This window comes from Procambarus clarkii, chromosome 20, assembly GCF_040958095.1.
Source record: "Procambarus clarkii isolate CNS0578487 chromosome 20, FALCON_Pclarkii_2.0, whole genome shotgun sequence".
Lineage (NCBI taxonomy): Eukaryota > Metazoa > Arthropoda > Malacostraca > Decapoda > Cambaridae > Procambarus > Procambarus clarkii.
This window is the reverse complement of record NC_091169.1, coordinates 6751561-6767280: the sequence shown is the minus strand read 5'-3', so window position 1 is coordinate 6767280 and position 15720 is coordinate 6751561.

Sequence of the window (15720 nt, the reverse complement as noted above, 5' to 3'; positions counted from 1 at the left end):
GCAGTTTGAAATTACGACTTTTTATACCGAAAAAATGCCAATTACTGAGAGCGGCGATGGATCACATTTTGCCCAAACCCTCCCTGCAGTTTTCAAATATCCAAAACATCCAAATGTCGACACTTGAGCCTATTTTGAAGCCAAATTCTGGCTCTCTGCACGTATTCGCAGTTTGAAATTACGACTTTTTATACCGAAAATATGCCAATTACTGAGAGCCGGGCGATGGATCACATTTTGCCCAAACCCTCCTTGCAGTTTTCAAAATATCCCAAACATCCCAAATTGGACGCTTGAGTCATATTTTGGAGCCAAATTCTCGCTCTCTGCACGTATTCGCTGTTTGAAATTACGACTTTTAATGCTGAAAAAATGCCAATTACTGAAAGCAGCGATAGGTCCATATTTTGCACAAACCCCCTTGCAGTTTTCAAAATATACCAACATTCCAAATTCGACCCGTGAGCCATATTTTGGAGCCAAATTCTGCCTCTCTGCACATATTCGCAGGTTTAAATTACGACATTTTATACCAAAATATGCAAATTACTGCAAGCAGCGATAGGTCACATTTTGCTCAAACCCCCCCCCCCCCTGCAGTTTTTTAAATTATCCCTAACAACCCCAATTCGACGCTTGAGACATATTTTTGGAGCCAAATTCGGGCTCTCTGCACGTATTCGGAGTTTAAAATTATTTCATTTTATACTGACAATATGCTATTACTGAGAGCGGCGATGGGTCACATTTTGCCAAACCCCCTGCAGTTTCAAAAGATCCCAAATATCCCAAATTCGACCCTTTAGCTATATTTTGGAGCCAAATTCTGGCTCTCTGCACGTATTCGCAGTTTGAAATTACGACTTTTTATACCGAAAAATGCAAATTACTGAGAGAGGCGATGGATCACATTTTGCCAAACCCTCCCTGCAGTTTTCAAAATATCCAAAACATCCAAATGTCGACCCTTGAGACATATTTTGAAGCCAAATTCTGGCTCTCTGCACGTATTCGCAGTTTTAAATTACGACTTTTTATACCGAATATATGCCAATTACTGAGAGCGGCGATGGATCACATTCTGCCCAAACCCTCCTTGCAGTTTTCAAAATCCCAAACATAACAAATTTGACGCTTGAGCCATATTTTTTAGCCAAATTCTGGCTTTCTGCACGTATTCGCAGTTTAAAATTATTTCATTTTATACCGACAATATCCCAATTACTGAGAGCGGCGATGGGTCACATTTTGCCCAAACCCTCCCTGCAGTTTCAAATATCCCAAACATCCCAAATTCGGCCCTTGAGCTATATTTTGGAGCCAAATTCTAGCTGTCTGCACATATTGGCAGTTTGAAATTACGAATTTTTATACCCAAAATATGCCAATTACTGAATGCTTCGATGGATCACATTCTGCCCAAACCCTCTCTGCAGTTTTCAAATATCCCAAACATAACAAATTTGACGCTTGAGCCATATTTTTGAGCTAAATTCTGGCTCTCTGCACGTATTCGCAGTTTGAAATTACGACTTTTTATACGAAAATATGCCAATTACTGAAAGCGCGATGGATCACATTTTGGCCAAACCCTCCTTGCAGTTTTCAAAATATCCCAAACATCCCAAATTGGACGCTTGAGTCATATTTTGGAGCCAAATTCTGGCTCTCTGCACGTATTCGCAGTTTGAAATTACGACTTTTTATACTGAAAATATGCCAATTACTGAAAGCAGCGATAGGTCCATATTTTGCACAAACCCCCCTGCAGTTTTCAAAATATACCAAACATCCCAAATTCGACCCGTGATCCATATTTTGGAGCCAAATTCTGCCTCTCTGCACATATTCGCAGGTTTAAATTACGACATTTTATACCAAAAATATGCAAATTACTGCAAGCAGCGATAGGTCACATTTTGCTCAACCCCCCCCCCTTGCAGTTTTTAAATTATCCCTAACAACCCCAATTCGACGCTTGAGACATATTTTGGAGCCAAATTCGGGCTCTCTGCACGTATTCGGAGTTTAAAATTATTTCATTTTATACTGACAATATGCCTATTACTGAGAGCGGCGATGGTCACATTTTGCCAAAACCCCCCTGCAGTTTCAAAATATCCCAAATATCCCAAATTCGACCCTTGAGCTATATTTTGGAGCCAAATTCTGGCTCTCTGCACGTATTCGCAGTTTGAAATTACGACTTTTATATCGAAAAAATGCCAATTACTGAGAGCGGCGATGGATCACATTTTGCCCAAACCCTCCCTGCAGTTTTCAAAATATCCAAAACATCCAAATGTCGACACTTGAGCCATATTTTGAAGCCAAATTCTGGCTCTCTGCACGTATTCGCAGTTTGAAATTACGACTTTTTATACCGAAAATATGCCAATTACTGAGAGCGGCGATGGATCACATTTTGCCCAAACCCTCCTTGCAGTTTTCAAAATATCCCAAACATCCCAAATGGACGCTTGAGTCATATTTTGGAGGCAAATTCTCGCTCTCTGCACGTATTCGGTGTTTGAAATTACGACTTTTAATGCTGAAAAAATGCCAATTACTGAAAGCAGCGATAGGTCCATATTTTGCACAAACCCCCCTGCAGTTTTCAAAATATACCAAACATCCCAAATTCGACCCGTGAGCCATATTTTGGAGCCAAATTCTGCCTCTCTGCACGTATTCGCAGTTTGAAATTACGACTTTTTATACCGAAAAATGCAAATTACTGAGAGAGGCGATGGATCACATTTTGCCCAAACCCTCCCTGCAGTTTTCAAAATATCCAAAACATCCAAATGTCGATCCTTGAGACATATTTTGAAGCCAAATTCTGGCTCTCTGCACGTATTCGCAGTTTTAAATTACGACTTTTTATACCGAAAATATGCCAATTACTGAGAGCGGCGATGGATCACATTTTGCCCAAACCCTCCTTGCAGTTTTCAAAATATCCCAACATCCCAAATTGGACGCTTGAGTCATATTTTGGAGCCAAATTCTCGCTCTCTGCACGTATTCGCTGTTTGAAATTACGACTTTTAATGCTGAAAAAATGCCAATTACTGAAAGCAGCGATAGGTCCATATTTTGCACAAACCCCCTGCAGTTTTCAAATATACCAAACATCCCAAATTCGACCCGTGAGCCATATTTTGGAGCCAAATTCTGGCTCTCTGCACGTATTCGCAGATTGAAATTACGACTTTTTATACCGAAAAAATGCAAATTACTGAGAGAGGCGATGGATCACATTTTGCCCAAACCCTCCCTGCAGTTTTCAAAATATCCAAAACATCCAAATGTCGATCCTTGAGACATATTTTTGAAGCCAAATTCTGGCTCTCTGCACGTATTCGCAGTTTGAAATTACGACTTTTTATACCGAAAATATGCCAATTACTGAGAGCGGCGATGGATCACATTTTGCCCAAACCCTCCTTGCAGTTTTCAAAATATCCCAAACATCCCAAATTGGACGCTTGAGTCATATTTTGGAGCCAAATTCTCGCTCTCTGCACGTATTCGCTGTTTGAAATTACGACTTTTAATGCTGAAAAAATGCCAATTACTGAGAGCGGCGATGGATCACATTTTGCCCAAACCCTCCTTGCAGTTTTCAAAATATCCCAAACATCCCAAATTGGACGCTTGAGCCATATTTTTGAGCCAAATTCTGGCTTTCTGCACGTATTCGCAGTTTAAAATTATTTCATTTTATACCGACAATATCCCAATTACTGAGAGCGGCGATGGGTCACATTTTGCCAAAACCCCCCTGCAGTTTCAAAATATCCCAAACATCCCAAATTCGACCCTTGAGCTATATTTTGGAGCCAAATTCAAGCTGTCTGCACATATTGGCAGTTTGAAATTACGAATTTTTATACCCAAAATATGCCAATTACTGAATGCTTCGATGGATCACATTCTGCCCAAACCCTCCCTGCAGTTTTCAAAATATCCCAAACATAACAAATTTGACGCTTGAGCCATATTTTGAGCCAAATTCTGGCTCTCTGCACGTATTCGCAGTTTGAAATTACGACTTTTTATACCGAAAATATGCCAATTACTGAAAGCGGCGATGGATCACATTTTGGCCAAACCCTCCTTGCAGTTTTCAAATATCCCAAACATCCCAAATTGGACGCTTGAGTCATATTTTGGAGCCAAATTCTGGCTCTCTGCACGTATTCGCAGTTTGAAATTACGACTTTTTATACCGAAAAAATGCCAATTACTGAGAGCGGCGATGGATTACATTTTGCCCAAACCCTCCCTGCAGTTTTCAAAATATCCAAAACATCCAAATGTCGACACTTGAGCTATATTTTGAAGCCAAATTCTGGCTCTCTGCACGTATTCGCAGTTTGAAATTACGACTTTTTATACCGAAAATATGCCAATTACTGAGAGCGGCGATGGATCACATTTTGCCCAAACCCTCCTTGCAGTTTTCAAAATATCCCAACATACCAAATTGGACGCTTGAGTCATATTTTGGAGCCAAATTCTCGCTCTCTGCACGTATTCGCTGTTTGAAATTACGACTTTTAATGCTGAAAAAATGCCAATTACTGAAAGCAGCGATAGGTCCATATTTTGCACAAACCCCCTTGCAGTTTTCAAAATATACCAAACATTCCAAATTCGACCCGTGAGCCATATTTTGGAGCCAAATTCTGCCTCTTTGCACATATTCGCAGGTTTAAATTACGACATTTTATACCAAAAATATGCAAATTACTGCAAGCAGCGATAGGTCACATTTTGCTCAAACCCCCCCCCCCCTGCAGTTTTTAAATTATCCCTAACAACCCCAATTCGACGCTTGAGACATATTTTGGAGCCAAATTCGGGCTCTCTGCACGTATTCGGAGTTTAAAATTATTTCATTTTATACTGACAATATGCCTATTACTGAGAGCGGCGATGGGTCACATTTTGCCAAAACCCCCCTGCAGTTTCAAAATATCCCAAATATCCCAAATTCGACCCTTTAGCTATATTTTGGAGCCAAATTCTGGCTCTCTGCACGTATTCGCAGTTTGAAATTACGACTTTTTATACCGAAAAAATGCAAATTACTGAGAGAGGCGATGGATCACATTTTGCCCAAACCCTCCCTGCAGTTTTCAAAATATCCAAAACATCCAAATGTCGACCCTTGAGACATATTTTGAAGCCAAATTCTGGCTCTCTGCACGTATTCGCAGTTTTAAATTACGACTTTTTATACCGAATATATGCCAATTACTGAGAGCGGCGATGGATCACATTCTGCCCAAACCCTCCTTGCAGTTTTCAAAATATCCCAAACATAACAAATTTGACGCTTGAGCCATATTTTGAGCCAAATTCTGGCTTTCTGCACGTATTCGCAGTTTAAAATTATTTCATTTTATACCGACAATATCCAATTACTGAGAGCGGCGATGGGTCACATTTTGCCCAAACCCTCCCTGCAGTTTCAAAATATCCCAAACATCCCAAATTCGACCCTTGAGCTATATTTTGGAGCCAAATTCTAGCTGTCTGCACATATTGGCAGTTTGAAATTACGAATTTTTATACCCAAAATATGCCAATTACTGAATGCTTCGATGGATCACATTCTGCCCAAACCCTCTCTGCAGATTTCAAAATATCCCAAACATAACAAATTTGACGCTTGAGCCATATTTTTGAGCCAAATTCTGGCTCTCTGCACGTATTCGCAGTTTGAAATTACGACTTTTTATACCGAAAATATGCCAATTACTGAAAGCGGCGATGGATCACATTTTGGCCAAACCCTCCTTGCAGTTTTCAAAATATCCCAAACATCCCAAATTGGACGCTTGAGTCATATTTTGGAGCCAAATTCTGGCTCTCTGCACGTATTCGCAGTTTGAAATTACGACTTTTTATACTGAAAATATGCCAATTACTGAAGCAGCGATAGGTCCATATTTTGCACAAACCCCCCTGCAGTTTTCAAAATATACCAAACATCCCAAATTCGACCCGTGATCCATATTTTGGAGCCAAATTCTGCCTCTCTGCACATATTCGCAGGTTTAAATTACGACATTTTATACCAAAATATGCAAATTACTGCAAGCAGCGATAGGTCACATTTTGCTCAACCCCCCCCCCCCTGCAGTTTTTAAATATCCCTAACAACCCCAATTCGACGCTTGAGACATATTTTGGAGCCAAATTCGGGCTCTCTGCACGTATTCGGAGTTTAAAATTATTTCATTTTATACTGACAATATGCCTATTACTGAGAGCGGCGATGGGTCACATTTTGCCAAAACCCCCCTGCAGTTTCAAAATATCCCAAATATCCCAAATTCGACCCTTGAGCTATATTTTGGAGCCAAATTCTGGCTCTCTGCACGTATTCGCAGTTTGAAATTACGACTTTTTATATCGAAAAAATGCCAATTACTGAGAGCGGCGATGGATCACATTTTGCCCAAACCCTCCCTGCAGTTTTCAAAATATCCAAAATCCAAATGTCGACACTTGAGCCATATTTTGAAGCCAAATTCTGGCTCTCTGCACGTATTCGCAGTTTGAAATTACGACTTTTTATACCGAAAATATGCCAATTACTGAGAGCGGCGATGGATCACATTTTGCCCAAACCCTCCTTGCAGTTTTCAAAATATCCCAAACATCCCAAATTGGACGCTTGAGTCATATTTTGGAGCAAATTCTCGCTCTCTGCACGTATTCGGTGTTTGAAATTACGACTTTTAATGCTGAAAAAATGCCAATTACTGAAAGCAGCGATAGGTCCATATTTTGCACAAACCCCCCTGCAGTTTTCAAAATATACCAAACATCCCAAATTCGACCCGTGAGCCATATTTTGGAGCCAAATTCTGCCTCTCTGCACATATTCGCAGGTTTAAATTACGACATTTTATACCAAAAATATGCAAATTACTGCAAGCAGCGATAGGTCACATTTTGCTCAACCCCCCCCCCCCCCTGCAGTTTTTAAATTATCCCTAACAACCCCAATTCGACGCTTGAGACATATTTTGGAGCCAAATTCGGGCTCTCTGCACGTATTCGGAGTTTAAAATTATTTCATTTTTACTGACAATATGCCTATTACTGAGAGCGGCGATGGGTCACATTTTGCCAAAACCCCCCCTGCAGTTTCAAAATATCCCAAATATCCCAAATTCGACCCTTGAGCTATATTTTGGAGCCAAATTCTGGCTCTCTGCACGTATTCGCAGTTTGAAATTACGACTTTTTATATCGAAAAAATGCCAATTACTGAGAGCGGCGATGGATCACATTTTGCCCAAACCCTCCCTGCAGTTTTCAAAATATCCAAAACATCCAAATGTCGACACTTGAGCCATATTTTGAAGCCAAATTCTGGCTCTCTGCACGTATTCGCAGTTTGAAATTACGACTTTTTATACCGAAAATATGCCAATTACTGAGAGCAGCGATGGATCACATTTTGCCCAAACCCTCCTTGCAGTTTTCAAAATATCCCAAACATCCCAAATTGGACGCTTGAGTCATATTTTGGAGGCAAATTCTCGCTCTCTGCACGTATTCGGTGTTTGAAATTACTACTTTTAATGCTGAAAAAATGCCAATTACTGAAAGCAGCGATAGGTCCATATTTTGCACAAACCCCCCTGCAGTTTTCAAAATATACCAAACATCCCAAATTCGACCCGTGAGCCATATTTTGGAGCCAAATTCTGCCTCTCTGCACATATTCGCAGGTTTAAATTACGACATTTTATACCAAAAATATGCAAATTACTGCAAGCAGCGATAGGTCACATTTTGCTCAAACCCCCCCCCCCCCTGCAGTTTTTAAATTATCCCTAACAACCCCAATTCGACGCTTGAGACATATTTTGGAGCCAAATTCGGGCTCTCTGCACGTATTCGGAGTTTAAAATTATTTCATTTTATACTGACAATATGCCTATTACTGAGAGCGGCGATGGTCACATTTTGCCAAAACCCCCCTGCAGTTTCAAAATATCCCAAATATCCCAAATTCGACCCTTAGCTATATTTTGGAGCCAAGTTCTGGCTCTCTGCACGTATTCGCAGTTTGAAATTACGACTTTTTATACCGAAAAAATGCAAATTACTGAGAGAGGCGATGGATCACATTTTGCCCAAACCCTCCCTGCAGTTTTCAAAATATCCAAAACATCCAAATGTCGACCCTTGAGACATATTTTGAAGCCAAATTCTGGCTCTCTGCACGTATTCGCAGTTTTAAATTACGACTTTTTATACCGAATATATGCCAATTACTGAGAGCGGCGATGGATCACATTCTGCCCAAACCCTCCTTGCAGTTATCAAAATATCCCAAACATAACAAATTTGACGCTTGAGCCATATTTTTGAGCCAAATTCTGGCTTTCTGCACGTATTCGCAGTTTAAAATTATTTCATTTTATACCGACAATATCCCAATTACTGAGAGCGGCGATGGGTCACATTTTGCCAAAACCCCCCTGCAGTTTCAAATATCCCAAACATCCCAAATTCGACCCTTGAGCTATATTTTGGAGCCAAATTCTAGCTGTCTGCACATATTGGCAGTTTGAAATTACGAATTTTTATACCCAAAATATGCCAATTACTGAATGCTTCGATGGATCACATTCTGCCCAAACCCTCAATGCAGTTTTCAAAATATCCCAAACATAACAAATTTGACGCTTGAGCCATATTTTTGAGCCAAATTCTGGCTCTCTGCACGTATTCGCAGTTTGAAATTACGACTTTTTATACCGAAAATATGCCAATTACTGAAAGCGGCGATGGATCACATTTTGCCCAAACCCTCCTTGCAGTTTTCAAAATATCCCAAACATCCCAAATTGGAAGCTTGAGTCATATTTTGGAGTCAAATTCTGGCTCTCTGCACGTATTCGCAGTTTGAAATTACGACTTTTTATACTGAAAATATGCCAATTACTGAAAGCAGCGATAGGTCCATATTTTGCACAAACCCCCCTGCAGTTTTCAAAATATACCAAACATCCCAAATTCGACCCGTGATCCATATTTTGGAGCCAAATTCTGCCTCTCTGCACATATTCGCAGGTTTAAATTACGACATTTTATACCAAAAATATGCAAATTACTGCAAGCAGCGATAGGTCACATTTTGCTCAACCCCCCCCCCCTGCAGTTTTTAAATTATCCCTAACAACCCCAATTCGACGCTTCAGACATATTTTGGAGCCAAATTCGGGCTCTCTGCACGTATTCGGAGTTTAAAATTATTTCATTTTATACTGACAATATGCCTATTACTGAGAGCGGCGATGGGTCACATTTTGCCAAAACCCCCCTGCAGTTTCAAAATATCCCAAATATCCCAAATTCGACCCTTGAGCTATATTTTGGAGCCAAATTCTGGCTCTCTGCACGTATTCGCAGTTTGAAATTACGACTTTTTATATCGAAAAAATGCCAATTACTGAGAGCGGCGATGGATCACATTTTGCCCAAACCCTCCCTGCAGTTTTCAAAATATCCAAACATCCAAATGTCGACACTTGAGCCATATTTTGAAGCCAAATTCTGGCTCTCTGCACGTATTCGCAGTTTGAAATTACGACTTTTTACCGAAAATATGCCAATTACTGAGAGCAGCGATGGATCACATTTTGCCCAAACCCTCCTTGCAGTTTTCAAAATATCCCAAACATCCCAAATTGGACGCTTGAGTCATATTTTGGAGGCAAATTCTCGCTCTCTGCACGTATTCGGTGTTTGAAATTACTACTTTTAATGCTGAAAAAATGCCAATTACTGAAAGCAGCGATAGGTCCATATTTTGCACAAACCCCCCTGCAGTTTCAAAATATACCAAACATCCCAAATTCGACCCGTGAGCCATATTTTGGAGCCAAATTCTGCCTCTCTGCACATATTCGCAGGTTTAAATTACGACATTTTATACCAAAAATATGCAAATTACTGCAAGCAGCGATAGGTCACATTTTGCTCAAACCCCCCCCCCCCCCCCTGCAGTTTTTAAATTATCCCTAACAACCCCAATTCGACGCTTGAGACATATTTTGGAGCCAAATTCGGGCTCTCTGCACGTATTCGGAGTTTAAAATTATTTCATTTTATACTGACAATATGCCTATTACTGAGAGCGGCGATGGGTCACATTTTGCCAAAACCCCCCTGCAGTTTCAAAAATCCCAAATATCCCAAATTCGACCCTTTAGCTATATTTTGGAGCCAAGTTCTGGCTCTCTGCACGTATTCGCAGTTTGAAATTACGACTTTTTATACCGAAAAAATGCAAATTACTGAGAGAGGCGATGGATCACATTTTGCCCAAACCCTCCCTGCAGTTTTCAAAATATCCAAAACATCCAAATGTCGACCCTTGAGACATATTTTGAAGCCAAATTCTGGCTCTCTGCACGTATTCGCAGTTTTAAATTACGACTTTTTTACCGAATATATGCCAATTACTGAGAGCGGCGATGGATCACATTCTGCCCAAACCCTCCTTGCAGTTATCAAAATATCCCAAACATAACAAATTTGACGCTTGAGCCATATTTTTGAGCCAAATTCTGGCTTTCTGCACGTATTCGCAGTTTAAAATTATTTCATTTTATACCGACAATATCCCAATTACTGAGAGCGGCGATGGGTCACATTTTGCCAAAACCCCCTGCAGTTTCAAAATATCCCAAACATCCCAAATTCGACCCTTGAGCTATATTTTGGAGCCAAATTCTAGCTGTCTGCACATATTGGCAGTTTGAAATTACGAATTTTTTACCCAAAATATGCCAATTACTGAATGCTTCGATGGATCACATTCTGCCCAAACCCTCAATGCAGTTTTCAAAATATCCCAAACATAACAAATTTGACGCTTGAGCCATATTTTTGAGCCAAATTCTGGCTCTCTGCACGTATTCGCAGTTTGAAATTACGACTTTTTATACCGAAAATATGCCAATTACTGAAAGCGGCGATGGATCACATTTTGCCCAAACCCTCCTTGCAGTTTTCAAAATATCCCAAACATCCCAAATTGGAAGCTTGAGTCATATTTTGGAGCCAAATTCTGGCTCTCTGCACGTATTCGCAGTTTGAAATTACGACTTTTTATACTGAAAATATGCCAATTACTGAAAGCAGCGATAGGTCCATATTTTGCACAAACCCCCCTGCAGTTTTCAAAATATACCAAACATCCCAAATTCGACCCGTGATCCATATTTTGGAGCCAAATTCTGCCTCTCTGCACATATTCGCAGGTTTAAATTACGACATTTTATACCAAAAATATGCAAATTACTGCAAGCAGCGATAGGTCACATTTTGCTCAACCCCCCCCCCCCTGCAGTTTTTAAATTATCCCTAACAACCCCAATTCGACGCTTCAGACATATTTTGGAGCCAAATTCGGGCTCTCTGCACGTATTCGGAGTTTAAAATTATTTCATTTTATACTGACAATATGCCTATTACTGAGAGCGGCGATGGGTCACATTTTGCCAAAACCCCCCTGCAGTTTCAAAATATCCCAAATATCCCAAATTCGACCCTTGAGCTATATTTTGGAGCCAAATTCTGGCTCTCTGCACGTATTCGCAGTTTGAAATTACGACTTTTTATATCGAAAAAATGCCAATTACTGAGAGCGGCGATGGATCACATTTTGCCCAAACCCTCCCTGCAGTTTTCAAAATATCCAAAACATCCAAATGTCGACACTTGAGCCATATTTTGAAGCCTAATTTTGGCTCTCTGCACGTATTCGCAGTTTGAAATTACGACTTTTTATACCGAAAATATGCCAATTACTGAGAGCGGCGATGGATCACATTTTGCCCAAACCCTCCTTGCAGTTTTCAAAATATCCCAAACATCCCAAATTGGACGCTTGAGTCATATTTTGGAGGCAAATTCTCGCTCTCTGCACGTATTCGGTGTTTGAAATTACGACTTTTAATGCTGAAAAAATGCCAATTACTGAAAGCAGCGATAGGTCCATATTTTGCACAAACCCCCCTGCAGTTTTCAAAATATACCAAACATCCCAAATTCGACCCGTGAGCCATATTTTGGAGCCAAATTCTGCCTCTCTGCACATATTCGCAGGTTTAAATTACGACATTTTATACCAAAAATATGCAAATTACTGAAAGCAGCGATAGGTCACATTTTGCTCAAACCCCCCCCCCCTGCAGTTTTTAAATTATCCCTAACAACCCCAATTCGACGCTTGAGACATATTTTGGAGCCAAATTCGGGCTCTCTGCACGTATTCGGAGTTTAAAATTATTTCATTTTATACTGACAATATGCCTATTACTGAGAGCGGCGATGGGTCACATTTTGCCAAAACCCCCCTGCAGTTTCAAAATATCCCAAATATCCCATATTCGACCCTTTAGCTATATTTTGGAGCCAAATTCTGGCTCTCTGCACGTATTCGTAGTTTGAAATTACGACTTTTTATACCGAAAAAATGCAAATTACTGAGAGAGGCGATGGATCACATTTTGCCCAAACCCTCCCTGCAGTTTTCAAAATATCCAAAACATCCAAATGTCGACCCTTGAGACATATTTTGAAGCCAAATTCTGGCTCTCTGCACGTATTCGCAGTTTTAAATTACGACTTTTTATACCGAATATATGCCAATTACTGAGAGCGGCGATGGATCACATTCTGCCCAAACCCTCCTTGCAGTTTTCAAAATATCCCAAACATAACAAATTTGACGCTTGAGCCATATTTTTGAGCCAAATTCTGGCTTTCTGCACGTATTCGCAGTTTAAAATTATTTCATTTTATACCGACAATATCCCAATTACTGAGAGCGGCGATGGGTCACATTTTGCCAAAACCCCCCTGCAGTTTCAAAATATCCAAACATCCCAATTCGACCCTTGAGCTATATTTGGAGCCAAATTCTAGCTGTCTGCACATATTGGCAGTTTGAAATTACGAATTTTTATACCCAAAATATGCCAATTACTGAATGCTTCGATGGATCACATTCTGCCCAAACCCTCCCTGCAGTTTTCAAAATATCCCAAACATAACAAATTTGACGCTTGAGCCATATTTTTGAGCCAAATTCTGGCTCTCTGCACGTATTCGCAGTTTGAAATTACGACTTTTTATACCGAAAATATGCCAATTACTGCAAGCGGCGATGGATCACATTTTGCCCAAACCCTCCTTGCAGTTTTCAAAATATCCCAAACATCCAAAATTGGAAGCTTGATTCATATTTTGGAGCCAAATTCTGGCTCTCTGCACGTATTCGCAGTTTGAAATTACGACTTTTTATACTGAAAATATGCCAATTACTGAAAGCAGCGATAGGTCCATATTTTGCACAAACCCCCCTGCAGTTTTCAAAATATACCAAACATCCCAAATTCGACCCGTAATCCATATTTTGGAGCCAAATTCTGCCTCTCTGCACATATTCGCAGGTTTAAATTACGACATTTTATACCAAAAATATGCAAATTACTGCAAGCAGCGATAGGTCACATTTTGCTCAACCCCCCCCCCCCTGCAGTTTTTAAATTATCCCTAACAACCCCAATTCGACGCTTGAGACATATTTTGGAGCCAAATTCGGGCTCTCTGCACGTATTCGGAGTTTAAAATTATTTCATTTTATACTGACAATATGCCTATTACTGAGAGCGGCGATGGGTCACATTTTGCCAAAACCCCCCTGCAGTTTCAAAATATCCCAAATATCCCAAATTCGACCCTTGACCTATATTTTGGAGCCAAATTCTGGCTCTCTGCACGTATTCGTTGTTTGAAATTACGACTTTTTATACCGAAAAAATGCATATTACTGTGAGAGGCGATGGATCACATTTTCCCCAAACCCTCCCTGCAGTTTTCAAAATATCCAAAACATCCAAATGTCGACCCTTGAGCCATATTTTGAAGCCAAATTCTGGCTCTCTGCACGTATTCGCAGTTTTAAATTACGACTTTTTATAGCGAATACATGTCAATTACTGAGAGCGGCGATGGATCACATTCTGCCCAAACCCTCCTTGCAGTTTTCAAAATATCCCAAACATAACAAATTTGACGCTTGAGCCATATTTTTGAGCCAAATTCTGGCTTTCTGCACGTATTCGCAGTTTAAAATTATTTCATTTTATACCGACAATATCCCAATTACTGAGAGCGGCGATGGGTCACATTTTGCCAAAACCCCCCTGCAGTTTCAAAATATCCCAAACATCCCAAATTCGACCCTTGAGCTATATTTTGGAGCCAAATTCTAGCTGTCTGCACATATTGGCAGTTTGAAATTACGAATTTTTATACCCAAAATATGACAATTACTGAATGCTTCGATGGATCACATTCTGCCCAAACCCTCCCTGCAGTTTTCAAAATATCCCAAACATAACAAATTTGACGCTTGAGCCATATTTTTGAGCCAAATTCTGGCTCTCTGCACGTATTCGCAGTTTGAAATTACGACTTTTTATACCGAAAATATGCCAATTACTGAAAGCGGCGATGGATCACATTTTGCCCAAACCCTCCTTGCAGTTTTCAAAATATCCCAAACATCCCAAATTGGAAGCTTGATTCATATTTTGGAGCCAAATTCTGGCTCTCTGCACGTATTCGCAGTTTGAAATTACGACTTTTTATACTGAAAATATGCCAATTACTGAAAGCAGCGATAGGTCCATATTTTGCACAAACCCCCCTGCAGTTTTCAAAATATACCAAACATCCCAAATTCGACCCGTAATCCATATTTTGGAGCCAAATTCTGCCTCTCTGCACATATTCGCAGGTTTAAATTACGACATTTTATACCAAAAATATGCAAATTACTGCAAGCAGCGATAGGTCACATTTTGCTCAACCCCCCCCCCCTGCAGTTTTTAAATTATCCCTAACAACCCCAATTCGACGCTTGAGACATATTTTGGAGCCAAATTCGGGCTCTCTGCACGTATTCGGAGTTTAAAATTATTTCATTTTATACTGACAATATGCCTATTACTGAGAGCGGCGATGGGTCACATTTTGCCAAAACCCCCCTGCAGTTTCAAAATATCCCAAATATCCCAAATTCGACCCTTGACCTATATTTTGGAGCCAAATTCTGGCTCTCTGCACGTATTCGTTGTTTGAAATTACGACTTTTTATACCGAAAAAATGCATATTACTGTGAGAGGCGATGGATCACATTTTCCCAAACCCTCCCTGCAGTTTTCAAAATATCCAAAACATCCAAATGTCGACCCTTGAGCCATATTTTGAAGCCAAATTCTGGCTCTCTGCACGTATTCGCAGTTTTAAATTACGACTTTTTATAGCGAATATATGCCAATTACTGAGAGCGGCGATGGATCACATTCTGCCCAAACCCTCCTTGCAGTTTTCAAAATATCCCAAACATAACAAATTTGACGCTTGAGCCATATTTTTGAGCCAAATTCTGGCTTTCTGCACGTATTCGCAGTTTAAAATTATTTCATTTTATACCGACAATATCCCAATTACTGAGAGCGGCGATGGGTCACATTTTGCCAAAACCCCCTGCAGTTTCAAAATATCCCAAACATCCCAAATTCGACCCTTGAGCTATATTTTGGAGCCAAATTCTAGCTGTCTGCACATATTGGCAGTTTGAAATTAGGAATTTTTATACC